We start from the raw sequence: 20230 nt of genomic DNA on the forward strand, positions 1-20230 counted from the left end.
TGGATATAATCCATCTGGAGGACTTCAAAAGGGTAATCGGGAGCATGAAATCCACCTTGCTCTACGGGAATGCCTTTACCTGGGTTGAACTGACAACAAATCATGCAAGTACGCACTTTCTGTTTTGCTGCTGCTCGTAAATGCTTGTTGAACCAAAGGTTTTGAATACTGTCTAACATGGCTTTTTCTCCTAAATGTGCAGGACTATGTGCTGTATTAATGATAACTTGAACCATAGAGTCGGGGAGAAACCATGTGGCTTTTCCCTTCGTCATCCATCCCTGTTCTGTCTGGATCCCTCCTAGTTAAATCCATTTCTTGATTTCGTCTGGTGTAGCATGTGTCTGTATGTCAATTACATCTAGGGCGGGATCCCTAACTGTCATGCAATGTGTCGGTGTCGGGACTATTGTCTTTGTCATATCAGTTGTATGAGTATGAGTTTGAGCTGTATTCTTGGCTGTTCGATCTGCCAGGTCGTTACCCTGGGAAATGGTATCTGTGACTTTCGTATGTGCCTTACACTTCATGATGGCTATGGCTGAAGGCAAATGTATTGCTTCTAACAGAGCTTGAATGAGGGGTCCGTGCTGGATTTTGGCACCGTGAGAAGTTAGGAAACCTCTCTCTTGCCAGAGAACTCCGAAGTCGTGTACAACTCCGAAGGCATAACGGGAATCTGTGTATATGTTAACTTTCTTGTCTTTGGCTTGAATGCAGGCTTGGGTCAGAGCGATGAGCTCTGCTGCTTGAGCTGACAGGGTGTCAATGCGGTGTGTTTCTATGACTTCAGTTTCTGTCGTGACTGCATATGCGGCCACTAACTCTCCTGTACTTGATCTCATACATGAACCATCCACATAAAGTGTCAGGTCTGGATCTGGTAATGCGATATCTGTCAAGTCTTGTCTGGGTTTCGTTGTAATGGTAACAACTTCAACACAATCATGTGCCAAAGGGTCTGTCTCACTTAATGGCAAAAGTGTAGCAGGATTCAGTGTATTACAGCGTCTAATTTCTATGTGTGGCTGAAACAGTGTCAATTCATAACCTGTCAGTCGTGCTATAGTCAAGTGCTGGGTCTGTGTTCGGTTCAAAAGAACTTCCACGGCATGTGGAACTTGTACTGTTAATTGGTGTCCTAACACTATGGAATCACTTTGTCTAATTGCTAGAGCTGTTGCTGCTACAGATTTCAAGCACGCAGGCAGAGCCTGGGCTACTGGATCTAGTGTACTAGAAAAATAAGCACACGGTTTGTGTGAACCTGCTTGATCCTGGGTAAGTACTGACAATGCAGTACCTTCGCGTTCTGTGACAAAAAGTGTAAAAGGTTTGCTGTAACATGGTGTCGCTAAAACAGGTGCTTGGCATAAGGCTTTCTTTAAGTCTTCGAAAGCTTGTGTATGTTCCTGAGTCCAAGGGAGGACAGTCGATGTCGCTGCCTCCTGGGTTGTCAACTGTATGAGTGGCTTGGCTAGAAATGCGTACTGGGGAATCCATTGTCTGCAGTAAGAAGTGAGGCCTATAAAGGCCCGTACCTCCTTTTGTGTCATGGGTTGTGGCATGTTTACAATTAACTGGATACGGTCAGGTGTTAGCTGTCTCCCCCCTTTGGACAGCAAGTGCCCAAGGTAAACCACTTGCTGAACACAGAATTGCAGCTTCGAAGGAGACACCTTGTGTCCCTTGTCAGCTAGGAAATGCAAAACCGTCAGTGATGCTCGTTCACATTCAGGTTCGCTACGGGCGGTGATCAGTAGATCGACGTATTGAAGCAGGGCAGTGTCGTCAGGCATGTGTGAATACTGTCAAGTTGTCTTTTCAATGCTTGGCTATAGATGCTAGGGCTTTCTGTGAATCCTTGAGGTGCGCGTGCAAATTTGAAGCTTCGGCCATTTAAACAGAATCCGAAGAGGTATTGGCTTTCCGGATCAATGGGAACACTAAAGAAGGGGTTCTTGAGGTCAATTACAGTAAAGAACGTTGCTTCAGAATCAATAGCAGTCAATAGAGACGAAATGTCTGGGACCACAGGATATTGTGGTACAATGCATTTATTCAGTTCTCGTAAATCGATAACTAATCGATAAACTGGGGGTGCATTTGGGTCTGTACGTTTAAGAATTGGAATGATGGGGGAATTACAGAGATTTGAGTCGGTTTCCACAACCACTCCTTGTGCAATGAGCTCGTCAATGATTTTCAGTAAAGCCACTACAGCATCTGGTGGTAACTTGTAGTGTCGAATGCGTGGTAGTACTACTCCTGGCTTGAGTGTAACACGATATGGAGTAATGTGCATACAACCTACATCAGTGGGGCCTTGTGCCCACAAATGTGCAGGAACATTTTGTAATTCCGAATCAATGTCTCTCAACACATAGTGACCCTTAAAGTCACGCAGAAACAATCTTACTCCTTCCGGAGAACAGCAAATGACAGCTCCTAGAGCTTTCAGAGTCTTGATACCTAACAAGTTTTCTGGGCATGATTTTGTGAGTCATAAATCTGTAGTACGTGTCAATGGACCAACTGCAAGGGGAAGTGGTTTCGATACTTCATTAACAATAGGCTTTCCTGAAAAACCAAGGGAAACATTCTGTGAGCCTGAGAGGGGTGCCCCTGGAACCTCGTTGTGACTTATTGTCGTCCTGCTTGCCCCTGTATCAATCAAAAACTTTCTGTCTTTCCCTAATACTCGACTATGTACATAAGGACCCTCTTGATCTACAGGAACCTCAATAAGAGGCAAGCCAACCTCCCTCTCTAGGCTATTTCATGTGTATCGCTGATAGTCGGGGTAATCAGTTTGTGCATATTGGTACATCTGTTGTGACGCATGTTGTGTTGCGGCAATTGGTTGTGGCGGTGGTACTGCTACGGTCTGTACTGTCTGTTGTGGAGCATGCATAGGCTGCATATTCTGTGGTACTTGTTGTTGGGCCTGATCTTGTCTAGGTGGACGGGGTCTCTCCTTAGTTTTGCCTGTGGAGATATTGTGTTTCAAAACTGCACAATCGTTTATATAGTGACCTGGCTGTTTACAATAGTTGCATGTCCCTTTAACGGGAACTGCCGAATTACTGGACTGTGTCATACCCTTTTTATTACCGTCAGATGGAACTGACTGAGCAACTAGCATTTTCATTTTTGTGTCTTTCATACGTCTTTGTTCGTGATCATGTTATTCCCTGATTCTGTTCTGGTGGTACTGTAGCATTTGTAACATTTGTGAAGGTGTATTAGCTTGCCATGTGCTCTCGACCTTCAGTACACGGTTCTTAACCTGGGGCAGTGAATTCTCGACTAATTTGGATACAAAAAGATGCGGATATGACTCACTACTTGCTTTCAGGCCACTATTAATAATAAAACACTTCTCAAATCGGGAATAAAAATCACCGGTGTCTTCATCGGGTTTCTGTTTGCAGGCTGAGATTGCATCCCAGTCCTCCTTTTTAGTTGCTAACAAACGTGGCAGGACCTGTACTAACTATCCTGGTAATGCTTTTGTTTTATCCCCAAGACCTAAACCTGGGGTTCGAGTCGCTTCTTCATTTTCTAATGCAGCCCAATCTATCTTTTTGTCTCCCACCTCCCATTCTTTTTCTTTGAGTTTCTCGTAAATACCGGCAGGCAGTAATACTTTTAATATTTCCATAATGTCGGGATAGGTGTAATCTCCCATGAGTAACATGTCTTTAATTTCACGATGAAAACCTGCTGGGTCTTTGTCATGGCTAGGCACTATTTTCTTCATTTCAAATAATTCCATTTTAGTTATGGGCGTGTACACAAACACACGTCTAAAAGTATTATCATCATTCCTGACTGGGTGCACTTCTCGTAAGGGATTCTGTCTGTCTATGTAATACATTTTTCTTTCTGGGGGTGGAGCTGGAACAAACTGTGGACTCAGGAAAGCACTATATCTGTGCCGATGTTCTAAAATTACTTTAATTAAGTCGGTACCTAGGCCTCTCCATTTATTCATGAGTAGCTCTATTAATATATCAGGTAGGGGACCAGGATCAGAGTGTTGGCTTTTATACAATATAAGGAGGTGCTGTATCATGTACATACCAGCTAGTCGCTGTTCGTCTGGGGAAAGACTCAAAAAGGTTTGCGCTACTGCGTCATCATTATATTTATCAGAATTGTCAGCCCATTTCTAATTTCTAATTTAAAACATTTGTAGAGCGCGGCGTACACCTTGCGGTTTCTTGGCGCTGGGGGTTGAGTAACTGAGGGAGAAAGACCAGGAAAAGAATGAGATAAGTTTAGGCGGGGAAAGCCTGGCAGAAGAGGAAGGTTTTCAGATCTCTACGGAAGGAGAGGTAGTGGGATGCGGAGCGGAGATGGTCTGGAAGTGAGTTCCAGAAAGTGGGGGCCAGAAATGAGAAGTTAGACCCGCCCCACTTTTTGCGTGAGAAGCGGGGGATCTGGAGAAGAGACTTGGAGGAAGACCGGAGATCTCTTGCGGGGACATAAGGTTTGACTAGTGAGGAGATGAAGGCGGGGGCAGTGCCCTGACGGGCCTGAAAGACCATGCATCCGATCTTAAAGAGGGAGCGTTGTTTCACGGGGAGCCAATGGAGCTCCTTTAGAAGGGGAGTGGAGTGGTGGTAGCGTGGAAGACCGTATACCAACCGAGCCGCCTGGTTCTGGATGGTTTGGAGTCTGCGCAGGCTGTACGCTGGAATGCCATGATAAAGGGCGTTGGCGTAGTCCAATCGCGAAATTACCAGGGCGGCTATGATGATCTTTAGTGCCTGGGGGGAGAAGAAACGGGAGACAGAGCGGATAGTTCGGAGAGTGAGGAAACAGGAGGAAACCACAGAGCTGATTTGAGAGTGAAGAGTGAGCTGATTATTGATTTTGACACCCAGTGTTTTGACAGTGGTAGAGGGGGATGGTGCCGGGCCAAGAGCGGGGGGCCAGAAAAGAGAGTTCCAGGGGCTGGATGAACCACCAGTGAGAACCAGCTCGGTTTTGTCCGGGTTCAGTTTAAGATGGTTGTGGTTCATCCAGTCCCAGATAAATGTCATAGTTGACTGGAAATTAGAGACCGAGAGAGAAGAAGGGGATAGATCAAAGATGAGCTGGAGGTCATCCGCGTAATTGTAGACGGTGACCTCCAGCTGCTGGAGTGCAAAGATAAGAGGGAAGATATAAAGATTGAAAAGTAAAGGAGAGAGAGAAGAGCCCTGGGGGACCCCGCAGGTGACAGGGAGAGGGGTGGAAGTGAAATCGCCTAGTCGAACCGCCTGGGTGCGGTCCCTCTGTACTGCTGACCTGGCTAATTCTTGTTCATCCATGGAATCGAGTACATGGTACCCCATTCGTTCTTGAAGTATTTTATCGGTAGCCTGAAACAAATGTTCAGGAGTCCTCGGGTTGACATGGCAGCGTGAAAAAGTCTCTTGCTTTCTGGGCGTATTGTTTTATTAAAGGATCTACCCTTTCCTACATATGCTATCGTTCCCTTATCTTCTGGCTCATCCTCCTCTGAGGATTTATTTGCATCTGATTCTGCTTCCCTTTCAGCTTTCTCTTTTTCATGGAATACTACTATTTCTTTACGGATTTTTCTCGACATAGAATCTATACTTTTTTGTTTATCATGTTTTCCGTCTGAAATATTCTGACTCCATGTAGTTAGTACCTCCATCTCTTCTTTATTTACACCAGGCCGGTCTCGTTCTCTTATGAAACAGTTTATGAGGAATCTTAATAGTAGACTTTGAATGTCCACTTTCTGATGTGCCATGGCCTCCTGAATACATTCCTGACCCTCCCCCGTCAGTACAAAATGATATATCCTGTCTAGATTTTCTATCATTCCTGGAAACAGAACTAAAAAGTCTGCAGCACGTCTTATACGTATTGAGGCTAATAACATGCAACCATCTTTGCCTGGTATGGGGTCATATCTACAGTTTACGATAAGTTCTTTCACCTTGTCACTTGTAATCGGTTTCGGAGTACGTTGCATAGCTAGGTCTCTAGTGTTTAATCGATGTACTGGTGGTGGGGTACGGTAACATCCTGATGCACCTCCTGAAGCGGAGGCTTGGGCATGATCCATCGGTGGCGGTGGTAACGGAATTCCAAAAGGAGTAAGCGGATTATTAAGGGGTGCAGGAAGTGGTGGAGGATTATTAGGGGGTTGACGATCAGCGGGTGGTATACGTGCAGGCGGAACATTGGTATATTCGGGAGCTACGTAGTCTAAATAGGAAGAAAGGAAAATGTCTGCTGAGGTCTTGTGACGTAATTTAGTCGGGAGCAATGGAGGGGGCAGATTTTTCGGTATTTCCGGGGTCGCCTTGGGCAGGACCTCGGCCAGGACTGGATACAGTCCTGTCATAATGGCATTACTCTTTCTGTCGTGTTGTTCTATTCTGACTCGTTCCCCTTCTTCTAGTAGTTCTTTTTCTTTGGCTTTTTCGGAATCCTCTTTACTTTTCTCTGCTTTTCTGAGCGCTTTCTCTGTTCGTCTATGTGATTCTTTACGCCATAATTCAATGGCATCTTTCTGTGACTGCCTGGCTTTCTTTTTCCATAATGCTTCCTCTACTCTCATGATGCACTCGGCATCCCATGTCCCCGTAACGGGCCATCTCTGATTCTCTGCTAAATCTTTGGTGTAGTCAACCCACAAGTCGAGGTATAATACGGCATCTAAGCCGTGCTTGTGGTACATAAAATATCCGGGAGTGTCCCTGGGTGGGATGGGAACAGCTTCCTCGAGTATCCCTTTTCTAGTTCCTATCTGTCTTAGTTTGGAGAATAAAGGCATTTTGAACCTTGCTACTTGATACTTACTCGAACTTGAACACAGGTAATACAATAAACGCAGTAATGAAGATCAAACAATCACTCATACCACGACATTAAAACACATTTAAACATTTCGAAAACGAACAACAATAACTAGAATAAAACTAGATAACTGCATACTGGATATACTGCTAAACAGTACAGATACACCGCTAAAACAGTGCAGACCGGGTCTGTGTACCCAAACCCGTCTTGACCGGACACAAATTAATGCACCCGTCTAGATGCGTCCCCAGCAACGGTACTCACCGGGAAGCACGGAACGGAAGGCCTCGGAAACTCGACACTGGACTGGACTGGACTGGACTTGACTGGACTCGTGACGTAGGTACTTCGGAACTGGTGGGCCTCTAGACACCTCGGACCTTGCTCTCTCGGCTGGGCTCTGGTCGGGATGCTCCGCACTCCTCACCGCCTCGTCTGGGTGTCGATCGCAGTCTCAGTCACCTCCGTTAGCCGGAAGGAGATACAGGAAATCCTGCGGGTACGCGTAATTGTCCGTCGCGGCTGTGGCAGGGGGCAGAGGGGACCAAGTTCTGAATCACTAGCCAGTGATTAGATGGGCACCAGGATGGCACGGGCGAAGTCACCTCGACCAGGTGAGTGGGCGACGCTGGGCTCTGCAGTCTCTCGGACCAGGAGGCGTTGTCGGCGACCAGGATGGAGGTGCGAGCTGTCCCACGAAGGTATCTGCTGTCGACGTCGCTGGACCCAGGATTGGGGCAACAAGTCTTGGCAAATGCAAGCCCACGCGGTGGACTCAAAATGGCGTCTTGAGTGGACCAGGAGGGTCCGGGGTGCTCCTCTGTTGGAGGGGAGCAAGGGCCAGTCTGGAGCAACCAGACCAGCGGTGTTGTCGTCGTGGTGCGTCGTCAAGAGGGCTACAAGCCAGCAGGCAAGTAGCCGGACAACGCGGTGAGCAGCAAAGAGCAGAAGGGCCCCACGCAGATCTGGTGGATGCTGGGGGGCTGGACTTCGGTGCTGGAGCTGCTCAGGGTTAGGGCTTCTCAAACCCCAAAGCACTCACTCGAGGGTCCCTCGGCGGTCTTGCTGGATAAGGGTCGTGCAGTTCTGAAGATGGCTGGTCCCTCGAGGTCTCGTCACACCCATGAATCTCAGCTGGGCTGATGATGTAGGTAGAGGTCAGAGGTGCTAGGGAATTTGGGTCTCGTCGAGCTGGGCAGTCTTGTTCCGGAGGATGGACTTGCAGCAAACCGCATGCGCTTAGATGGTGCCCGTTGGTGCAGGGTGGCTACTCCTTAGCCACAAGGGAGAGTCTTCAGAAAGGTTCAAGAGTTTTCGTGGAAAGTCATCAAGATTCAGAATTATCTAATTTGGGAAGGGGGCTGTAGGAAGGTAGATCCTGACTATGGTTGCCCCCAACTTTTTGCCTTGTGTTTTAGCTGGTTATTGACATAGTTGGCCTGTGACCCTGACAATCAGGACCCCAGGCCTACTGCTCTCTCTGCCAGATCCTTTTTCGTTTTCAGCCTATCTAGTCGGATTCGTCCGATAACACTAACTTTACGAAAACTAGCATCCATAGACTGTCCCGCGTTCCGCGTGAGAGTGCACACTCTGCACCCGATCCCCCTAGGCCTCCTGCTCCTAACCTGAAGGTTCAGTAGTGTAGTCCTAGCGATCCTAAAGCCTCTGGATCTTGTTACTTACCTGCTAGTATTTTGCATTCCACTTTTGTAGTATATGGTTTTTCGTGCCCCTCGGGCATTTGTGTAAAGTGTGCAACTTGAAGTATTTTCTTAAGAGTTTTGTTGTGTGCTTAGCTCCCTGACTCATAAAGAGTTCAGGGTAGACTTGTTATAAATAAATATACTTTATTTTTCATAACAAATAGTGTGGTGTCCTTTCACTTGGTGTTCAAGGGGTATATGTGATGGTAATAAAACATCTGGCTTAACACGCCCTCTAGAGTTTAGCCTGAAGACTGCTTTTGTCCACGCTACTAGGATAGCTGGTCTATAAGGTTGACTTACAACCAATCATCAATAAGGGTTGTTTGGTATGATACACAGTGATCACTAGAATAGTGAACACTACATATCAGGCCAACTTCTCACAAGAGGCATCTGGTCTCCGGCGGAGTCCCGGCTCCATATCAACCTTTTGGAGCTGCGGGCGATTCGTCTGGCACTGAAGGCATTCCTCCCATCTGTCCGAGGGAGTGTAGTGCAGGTGTTTACGGACAACACCACCGCCATGTGGTACTGCAACAAACAAGGCGGAGTGGGGTCGTGGACCCTCTGCCAGGAGGCTCTGCGCCTCTGGCAATGGCTGGAACATCAGGGCGTGACTCTGATGGTTCAACACCTGGCAGGTTCTCTGAACGCCAGGGCGGACGAACTCAGCCACCGGTCCATGATGGATCACGAATGGCGTCTGAACTCTGACGTGGCGCAAGGTCTCTTTCAGCAGTGGGGAGAGCCTTGGTTAGATCTATTCGCCACCGAAGAGAATGCGCAATGTCATTAGTTCTGCGCGTTGGAATTTCCAAGGCGGCACTCGCTCGGAGACGCTTTTCGTCGCGAGTGGAGTTGCGGTCTGTTGTACGCCTTTCCGCCTATACCACTTCTGCCCAGAGTGCTGAAGATCAGGCGCGACCGGGCACAAGTCATCCTTGTGGCACCGGACTGGGCACGAAGGTACTGGTATCCCGAGCTACTCAGTATGTCAGTCGATCCCCCGGTTTGTCTGCCTCTTCAGGAGGACCTTCTGTCGCAGCAGCAGGGGACGGTCCTCCACCCGAACCTGTCCAGTCTCCACCTCCATGCTTGGAGATGGAGCGGCGACAGTTGAGGCCATTTGACTTGCCTCCTGAAGTTTGCAACATCATTCTGGCAGCCAGGCGTCCCTCCACAAAGTCGGTATACGCCTGCAGGTGGAACAGATTTGTGGCATGGTGCACAGCAAAGGCTGTGGATCCCCTTAATGCCCCTCTTTCGGAGGTTCTCCTCTTTCTTCTTTCTCTTGCCAGCAGGGCTCTGCTCTGGGCACTATTAAGGGCTATCTTTCAGCTCTTTCAGCCTTTCTGAGGCTGCCTGATCAACCTTCTTTGTTCAAGTCCCCTATCGTTAATCTATTCCTGAAGGGCATCACACATACGTTCCCTCCTGTTCCCTTCGTGATGCCACAGTGGGACTTGAACCTGGTTCTTACATTTCTGATGTGCGCTCCCTTTGATCCACTTCACAACTGTCGTCTTCGCCTTATCTCCTTGAAGACTGCCTTCCTGGTAGCCATCACCTCTGCCAGGAGAGTGAGTGAGCGCCAGGCTCTATCTTAAACCTCCTTTCCTTTCAGTCCATCCTGACAAGGTTGTGTTACGGACAAGGCCCTCCTTCCTACCCAAGGTAGTCACGGCCTTCCACATAGGGCAATCTATCACCTTGCCCACCTTCTTTCCGCCTCCGCATCCCTCGAGAGAGGAAGAGGCTCCACCGTCTGGACCCAAAACGTGTGCTATCATTTTATTTGAATCGCACACAACAGTTCCGGGTGGATAACCAACTCTTTGTTGGTTACGTGGGCGCTAAGAAAGGGAAAGCGGTGAACAAGCGGACCATCTCGCAGTGGATCATCTTGTGTATCCAGGCGTGTTACTCCTTGGCTAAGAAGGAACCCCCTGTTGGGCTGAGGGCTCATTCCACTCGAGCCACAGCCACTACAACTGCCTTGGGCCGAGGTGTGCCCTTGCAGAACATTTGCCAGGCGGCTACGTGGGCCTCGCTGCAAACGTTTGCCAGACATTATTTCCTGGACAGTCCAGTCCGGAGAGATTGCTACTTTGGCCGTTCCGTCTTCCAGGACTTTCTGGTGTGATTATTGGTTCGCAGACCCACCACCACGGGGTTGGTATTGCTGGGGTATCTATTCTAAGGTAAGGAATCTATCACTAACGTGTCTCTTTCAGATGCACAAGTTACTACTTGTGTAACGATATATCTGTAAGAGACATTAGTTAGTGATAGATTCCTTACCGACCCACCCATCCTCCCCGTTCTGCGAACCGATATCTAGGGTTAAGGTCATCTCCTTTCAGGGCCCTAGTTTCATGGCACCAGTGTTGGTTTATGGCATGGCTCTGCTCTTTTGGCGGGAAAAAGCTGCTTCTAAGAACTGATGTCAGCACGCGGAGGCGGCGTAAGTACTCCGACGTCATCACGGCGCCGACGACTGACGCGGAGTCGCAGACGACGCCTACCGACGCGCAAGGGTACTGCTACGCAAAAGTTTCTGGATCCAGTCTGACGCCTGGGGATATTCTAAGGTAAGGAATCTATCACTAACTAATGTCTCTTACAAATATATCGTTACACAAGTACTAACTTGTGCATTGGGCTGCATATGTATATGCATATTATATACCCTCATATGTACGGGACACCAAGGATTTTTTGAACCAAATAAGGAATGTGAATTGGGATAAAGACTGCCTATTGATTGTACTTGACATCACTAGCTTGTACACTGTTATTGACCATCAACAGGGCCTACAAGCTATCCAGCACTTTCTGAACTTGAGACAATTGAGGTTTACCACCCACAATATCATGATTCTTGAGTTCATTGAATTCTGTTTGAACAATAACATATTCCTATTCGAGGACCAATTGTTTAGACAGGTGTCTGGAACAGCGATGGGTACCTGCTTCGCTCCCAGCTACGCGAACCTTTTCGTTGGCTGGTGGGAGGAGCAGGTACCCAGGAGCTGTATGGTGGATGGAGTGGAAGGGAGGACTGAGGGCTGGTTCAGGTACATTGATGACCTGTTTGTTTGGCGGGGCTCATTAGCAACAGCACATGCCTTCATTAACAAACTGAATGAGAATGCCTACAATCTACACTTTTCAGGGACAGTAAGTCCGGCATCAGCTGAATATCTAGACCTGAAAGTGTTCTCACAAGACCAGCAGATACACACAGCTCTACACAGAAAAACAACCGCTGGCAATTCCACTCTTTTTGCCAGCAGTAGCCACCCTCCTCAACTAATCAAGAGCATTCCGTACGGAGAGCTTCTCCGGCTCCGTAGGAATTGTTCAAGATTAGAAGATTTTGATGAGGCAGCCAATGAGTGTGTGATTCGATTTAAGGCCAGGGGGTATGGAGAGTCTCTTCTGAAAAACACCTTGAGGAAAGTAAGGGCTATCCCTAGAGATTCCCTAATCACTACTAAACCCACCATTGAGAAAGCTGATGATGGTAAAGGAAAGTTTAGGTTAATAACCCCTTTTTCTGCTGGAGCTAACGATCTCAGATCCATGCTGCGTAAAAACTGGCATATTCTCAAAACGGATAGCATTATCAAAGACGACCTACCTGTTCACCCACTGATAACCTTTAATAAAACCAGATCTTTAAGAGATTATCTGGTGACCAGCCATTTAGAGAAACCACTGCCTAAAAGTAATACCTTAAAATCTATGAGTGGTTTCTTCCCCTGTGGGAAATGTAAAGCGTGTGCCGGAAGTAAAAGAGTACTCTCAGTGGAAAATCAAGACACCGGCAAAAAACTGCATATAAAACAGTTTATCACCTGCAGCACTCCCCTAGCAGTCTACTGTTTGGTCTGCCCCTGCGGCCTCCGCTACATAGGGAGCACTATCAATATGCTGAAGTTGCGGATTTTAGAACATCTAAGAGCTATCGACAAGGCCGATCAAGCATACCCCGTTGCTCGGCATTTTGCCGAAAAACACAACAGGGACCGCAACCAGCTCCAGTATTTTGGTCTTGATACCATTAAAAACAATGCTAGAGGGGGTGACCGCCTGCGACGATTACGCAGACTTGAGTCACGCTACATCATAGATCTCTCCACAAAGTGGCCAAAAGGGATGAACAGTGGGGAAGAAATGGTCTTTCATTTAGGCAAATAGCAACACTGCTGTTTCTGTGACTAACTCTATTCTACTTTTGTTAAAATTTTGTGGATCACTGTATATATTATTGTGTTTATATATTATATGTCTCTGTACAGTTGTGTGGGGGAGGTTATTAAGATGAATTGACAAACTGCCTCTCCAGTACACATATAACCTATATATGCAGAGAATTAGACTTATCTTTTATATGTACATTGTCCGTAATAAGTGGCACTTTAATAGGTTCAAAGGGCTCTTTGTTTCCTATGTTACTTGTTAAACTAACAGTAACTAGATTAGAATACACCACTGGCATATCTTCACGTTTTCTTTGGTACCCCTCACCCTTTGCACTTTGTATGATATGTTCACGTTTAATTCATTAGTGTATATTATTCTGTACAATAGGTTGCATATAGAGTCACCTCTCTTTGTTTTAGAGGACCATTGCCGATCCACGGCTATATCAAACAGTGTACAAAAACTCACTAGTATTGTTAAAGGCACCTCCCATCTACGCATACTTACCTATCTGTAGGTATGATTAAGTTCAGTACATTCATTATGAGTATTAATGTATGTATACTTTACCGTTACAAGATGGCGCCCGCGATAGCTGGGAGAGTTGTTGTCCTCTGTCGATGTCGACTGAGAGGTGTAACCTGTGTACTTTGTAACCCATATTAATGTACCGGTTGTACGTGTGTAAACACACACACTGACGAAGGCCAAGAGCCGAAACGCGTCTGTGGCGAGCTTGTAGTTAATAAACTACTGTGTGATCAAAGGTACCCCCCGAGTGCTGTCATCTCTTCCTTGGTATTACAGGGTTGTGACGAGCGCTATATATATATATATATATATATATATAATATGCATATTATTGGCTATTGCTCCGGGGTCCCGCACGAGGGCGGGACAATTCAGTGCTTATGACTTTGAGTATACCCCTGGAAGAGAACTAGGATTACAGGTAAGTAACTAATCCTTCAGGGCGTTACTTTCTCAATTTTTCACACCGATGGTTCATGGATTCTACTTTTTTTAAAATATTATTTTCATGAGACATACGCTTGAGTTCTTTTCAGCATATATAACTTAAATAATACAAAATACTGTATACATGTAAATTAGCTGGCAAAAAAACTAAAAGTTCCTTTAAAGCAATTAAACACAATATATTGTATCTGAAAGAAACAGGTTAGTATTAGATTTCTTACCTTAGAATACCCCCAGACGTCAGTCTGGATCTGGAAATGTTTGCGTAGCAGTACCCCTGCGTGTCAGTAGGCATCGTCTGCGGCTCCGCGTTCGGCGTCGTTGGCGCCGGGATGACACCGCCGAGTACTTGGACGCCGCCCTTGCTCGCTGACGTCAGTTCTTTTTTCCACGCCAACAAGCGCCGATCCGGAAAAAGTGGTACCCCTAGTCAATTTTTGACAAAACTTTTTCAATCTTTTTGATCTGTTTTTGAGTCGAACGACTCAATCGGTGCCGTAGGGATGCCCGGGATCAAACCCTGTGCAGACTGCAACCGACTGTCGGTTACCACCCCCATCGCCGGTGCCTGCATTGCCTGGGGCCCGACCATGAAGTCACGTCCCGAGGACCGGGCCTCGACGTCGAAGGCTAGGCGGGAACGGTCCCGTAAGCGCCTCGAGCTCCGACAGTCGGCCCTGCGCCGTTCGAGGTCCTGATCTGGGAGGAGGTCGGGGGACCGGTCGCGGACCGGAGTCATCGCAGCTCGGCGAGTCGACACCATTCGTCGGGCTCAAAGTCCTCCGGTAAGAGGCACAATAAGTCGAAGAGGCGACACCGCTCTTCTGACTCCTCCCGACACTCGCGCAACGCGGTCCAGGCTTCGGGCAACACCACCCATGCGGCTCCGCCGGAGCTGCAGGCGTCGCGACCTACTCCATACCTGCCAGTTCCTGGGCAAACGCGACGCCGGAGGAGATCGGTGCCTTCCTTAAGGCCATGCGGTCGCTCAAGCCCTTGCGGAAGGGCGAGATGCAGCACAGTTTTCTAACCGATGTGGACTGGATACCACAGACTCGCTGGGCAGGGTGATTTCCACGACGGTGGCGGTTCGCCGCCATGCCTGGCTGAGGTCTGCAAACTTTTCGGTTGATGTCCAGAATTTCCTCATGGACATGCCGTTTGATGGCCGTCGCCTCTTTGACGTCAAGGCAGATGGTATGCTTCAGCGTTTCAAGGACTCCAGGGCTTAGTCAAGTCCTTGGGCCTGTTGGGCCAGCGCCTGCAGACCTCTGCCTTTCGCTCCTTTCGTGGCCAAGAAAGGGGTGCCCCATCGCGTCCTGCCAGTCACAGGCCGCAGACTAACATCCAGCGTGTTGGCTGACGTGGTAACTGCTGTGGCAGTGCCAGGGTACAGCGGCGAGGCCAGTCCACATCCACCCCCGCAGCATCCCCTTCAAAGCCTTCCTAGTCCGAGCTTTCAGGCCCATTCGATGCCAGTGAGGGGCAGGGTTCGCCATCATCTCCTCCACTGGCGCACCATCACATCGGACAGGTGGGTGCTGCAAATCGTCCGAAGGGGCTACTCCATCACCTTCGAGGCGACCCCTCCAGCCATGCCACCGCAATACCACAGCGTGTCGGAGGATCACTTGCAACTTCTGCAAGAGGAAGTTATGGCCCTCTTGGCCAAGGGGGCCATCGAGCGCGTTCCTGGGCCAGAAGTAGGGTGTGGTTGTTACTCCCACTACTTTCTGGTTCCCAAGAAGGACCAAGGGGACCTACGTCCTATCTTGGACCTGCGGAACGTCAACGGCTTCCTCTGGAAGGGGAAGTTCAAGATGCTGACTTTAGCTCCGGTCTTAGCTGCCCTAGACTCTGAAGAATGGATGGTGGCGTTGGACTTGCAGGACGCCTATTTTCACATCCCTGTCTTGCCAGCCCACCGGCGGGTCACGTTAGACCACGAGCACTTTCAGTTTACCGTGCTCCCCTTCGGCCTTACCAGCTCCCCTCAGGTGTTCACGAAAGTGATGGCAGTGGTTGCCGCTCATCTGCGCAGATCAGTGGTTCCAGTCTTCCCCTATTTCGACGACTGGTTGTTGAAGGCGGGCTCACCCCAGACAGTCGTCAGCCACCTCCAGACTACAGCCGACCTCCTGCACCTGCTGGGGTTCTCCAGCAATGTGCCGAAGTCACACCTGTGTGTATCTCAGAAGCTCCTCTTCATTGGAGCTGTTCTGGACTCTGCACGGTTCGGGGTTTATCCTCCCGAACAGCAGGTTCAGGATATTCAGGCTCTTGATTCCGATCTTTCAGCCTTTATCCCGAGTCTTTCAGGTTGACGCTGCGGCTTCTGGGGCTGATGGCCTCCTGCATCCTACTGGTGCATCACGCCAGGTGGCGGTTCCGGGCTCTGCAGTGGGACCTGAAGTTTCAGTGGGCCCAGCATCAGGGCAACTTGTCCGACCAGTCCTGATCTCGGAGGGCACTGCGAGACAGTTGCAGTGGTGGCTCACGGACCGCGATTGGGTCAGCGGCAGATCCCTCTCCCTACCCCAACCGGAGCACGTAGTCGTGACTGATGCGTCCCTCCTGGGCTGGGGGGGCCACTTGGGAGAGGCGGCGATCAGAGGCCTCTAGTCTCCGGCGGAGTCCCGGCTCCCCATCAACCTTGTGGAGCTGCAGGCGATCAGACTTGCACAGAAACCATTCCTCCCCTCTGTCCGGGGGAGTGTAATGCAGATTTTCACGGACAACACCACCGCCATGTGTTACTCCAACAAACAGGGCGGGGTGGGGTCGTGGACCCTGTGTCAGGAGGCTCTGCGCCTCGGGCTGGAACATCAGGGCGTGACCCTGGTGGTTCAACACCTGGCAGGTTACCTGAACGCCAGGGCGGACAAACTCAGCCGTGCATGATGGATCACGAATGGTGTCTGAACTCGGACGTGGCGCAAGGTCTCTTTCAGCAGTAGGGAGAGCCTTGGTTAGATCTATTCGCCACAGAAGAGAACGCACATTGTCATCAGTTCTGAGCGTTGGAATTTCCAAGGCGGCACTCGCTCGCGACGCTTTTTGACGTGAGTGGAGCTGCGGTCTGTTGTACGCCTTTCCGCCTATACCACTTCTGCCCAGAGTGCTGAAGATCAGGCGCGACCGGGCCCAAGTCATCCTTGTGGTTCCGGACTGGGCACGAAGGTACTGGTATCCCGAGCTACTCAGCATGTCTATCGATCCCCTTATTCGTCTGCCTCTTCGGGAGGACCTTCTGTCGCAGCAGCAGGAGGCAGTGCTCCACCCAAACATGTCCAGTCTCCACCTCCATGCGTGGAGATTAAGCGGCGGCAGTTGAGGGCATTTGACTTGCCTCCTGAATTCCGTTATGTGATTGTGGCAGACAGGCGTCCCTCCACCAAATTGCAGGTGGAATAGATTTGTGGCATGGTACACAGGCAAAGGCTGTGGATCCCCTTTCTGCCCCGCTTTCGGAGGTTCTCCTCTGTCTTCTTTCTCTTGCCCAGCAGGGCTCTGCACTGGGCACTATCAGAGGCTACCTTTCTGCCATTCAGCCTTTTTAAGGCTATCTGATCAGTCTTCTCTTTTCAAGTCCCCTGTTGTAAATAGATTCTTGAGGGCATCACTCACATGTTTCCTCCTGTTCCTTTCGTGATGCCTCAGTGGAACTTGAACCTTGTTCTTACTTATTTGATGTGCGCTCCTTTCGAACCGCTTCACAATCGCCCTCTTAGTCTTCTCACTCTTAAAACGGCCTTCCTGGTTGCCATCCCCTCTGCCAGGAGAGTGAGTGAGCTCCAGGCCTTTTCTTCCAAGCCTCCTTTCCTTTCTGTCCATCCGGACAAAGTGGTCTTGAGGACGCGTCCCTCTTTCCTGCCCAGGTAGTCACAGCCTTTAACATTAAGCAGTCCATCACCTTGCCCACCTTCTTTCTGCCTCCGCATCCCTCGAAAGAGTAAGGGAGGCTCCACCATCTGGACCCAAAACGTGCGCTATCATTCTATCTGGACCGCACACGCCAGTTCCGGGTTGTGTTGTGCATCAAGGTATGCTTCTCTTTGGCTAAAAAGGAGCCTCCTGTTGGGTTGAGGGCCCATTCCACTTATTTGGCCGTTCTGTTCTCCAGGACTTTCTGGTGTGGTCATTGGTTCGCAGACCCACCACCGGGGTTGGTATTGCTGGGGTATCTATTCTAAGGTAAGGAATCTAATACTAACCTGTTTCTTTCAGATGCACAAGTTACTTACCTTCGGTAACGATATATCTGTAAGAAACAGTAGTTGGTATTCCTTACCGCCCCACCCATCCTCCCCGTTCTGCAAACCGATATCTAGGGTTACGGTTCATCCCTTTTAGGGCCCTAGTTTCATGGCACCAGTGTTGGTTTTTATCATGGCTCTGCGTTTCTGGTGTGGAAAAGCTGTGTATAGGAACTGACGTCCGTGCGCGAGGGCGGCGTTTAAGTGCCCCGACTTCATCACGACGACTGACGCGGAGCCGCAGACGACGCCTACCGACGTGCATGGGTACTGCTATGCAAAACTTTCTGGATCCAGTCTGACGCCTGGGGATATTCTAAGGTAAGGAATCTAACACTAACTGCTGTTTTTTACAGATATATAGTTACCAAAGCTAAGTAACTTGTGCAACGGCGCTATGGAACAGTGAAAGGCTTCTAGGCCCACCAGCGATTTCTCCTCCCGATACCCCCCAGCCATCAGTGTAAAGCAGTAATGTATCTCCGGATAATTCCTATTACCATAAGGACTGAAATTAGGATATTGTGTTGAACTGGGGAAACATAAAAAAGAGAAAATAAAAGTAGGGAGAATAAAAACAATCTGATCTCCTCCAGGCAGAGTTGCAGCCTAATAGATTCTCTCTACAGGTTTGCAGCTGCTGCCCGAGGAAGGACGCCGTGGTTTAAAAATACAGCAATAGTTCATTTGAACCTGGCTGCCATAAAGAGGCGGCAGTAATAAGGCAAAAGCAGTGTTGGATCGCTATGACAACCAGAGCTCAAGCACTCCTGGTGCAACTGTAAAACACCCAGTGCGCGTCCCGCAGGTGGCTGAATTTATGTATCTTGTTTCGACACCAGGCACTTCGGGTGGCCTTCTGAAGGCTAGGCCAGGCAACGCCACTGAGGGGCGTGGACACCGCCGTGAAGGGGTAACCCCGCCAGGAATGTATGTACCTCCCTAATCAATGGACGTGGAATGGGAGAGCGTTGTTTATTTACATACCTGTGTAAAATCTGATATTGACACGGGTGGGCTCTGGTGAAATCAAAAGCCCCTGAGGCTGAAGGTAGAGTGGTTTGATAATGTCACCTGCACCCCAAGATGGCAACATATTATACATTTTACCTATTTATTACATGCTTATGTTGGGGTAGTTATCTTGAAAAGCTGTTTTCTTCGGTTTACAGCTAACAATGGATACTGATTGCAGTTACTATATTTATGTTTATTCATTATGAATAAATTGCTGGGGAAAAATGGACAATGGTGAAAGGCTGAGAATTCTGTAGCTGCTGCATTTACTAATAATAATTTACCACTTTTTCAAAGTACTTTGTGGAACAATTTATAAAATGTGAAGAATTAGCATAAAAATATTTCTTCCTAAAAAAGGATGAAACCCATATTTCACAGTGAATCACTTAATATGGAAAGTATTTTGGGGCTCCTAATGAAATACAGATTTTATCATGATAATGACAGTCCAAAAACCACGCTGCAGAGCTTTAACATTGCCTGTGCCAGTAGGAATAGGCAGCAAGGAGGACCAAATTATGTGGCAAGCTTTTTTTTATAATTATGTGGAAAACTAAAAATTGTGTGACACATTCTCTGGCAGTATTAGTTTCATGCCACTCAGTTTTGTGCAATAAAAACAACCAGACGTTAAAAAAAACACGTAAAAAAAGACACACAAATACAGACACCCCGCCCCCCTACCTACCTACCTACCTACAGGCACAGTACAAACAATAGGTTACGGCATGGAATAGGACTTTGCTATGTTGAAGCCCTCATACTTCGTTTAATTTATAAGGTAACTAAAACCATTACATATTCTATATTGCACACATCAAAAAGGACTTTACAATAAAATAGCACATAGGATTGCGATCCATTTATCACATTACACAGTTCAGAACGAATCCGCAATGTAACACTATAGCATATTAATTTATTACATAGTAGTATGGAATGGAAGAGTATAGCCACAAAGATTATGTGGTGCAGTAAGTTATATTACGGTACGATGCATTCAATAATTTTGGGGCATTGTATGTTTAATGCACACTTTACTATGGAATGGCTAACTAACAACACAGTGTTCATTTTGTAGTCTCGATCGCATGAACCAAAGATAGACGGTCAGGGGGGGAGGGGGGGACAGGATTCGAGGAGGGGGGAGTTGTGTGTGGGGCGTATTATGTCACTGTCGTTAAGCAAAAATCAGGAGAGGTCCTGCGCCCACAGAGGCTAAAATGG

At 48.3% G+C, this 20230-nt stretch overlaps 1 protein-coding gene across 3 annotated transcripts in view; it reads left to right on the forward strand.

Annotated features, from left to right (window-relative positions):
* Window positions 1-20230, forward strand: part of LOC147748976 (gametocyte-specific factor 1-like) — a 657206-nt gene that overhangs the window by 573906 nt on the left and 63070 nt on the right. The gene's annotated exons all lie outside the window — the stretch shown is intronic.

The sequence above is a fragment of the Lissotriton vulgaris genome, chromosome 1_1, assembly GCF_964263255.1.
Source record: "Lissotriton vulgaris chromosome 1_1, aLisVul1.2, whole genome shotgun sequence".
NCBI lineage: Eukaryota > Metazoa > Chordata > Amphibia > Caudata > Salamandridae > Lissotriton > Lissotriton vulgaris.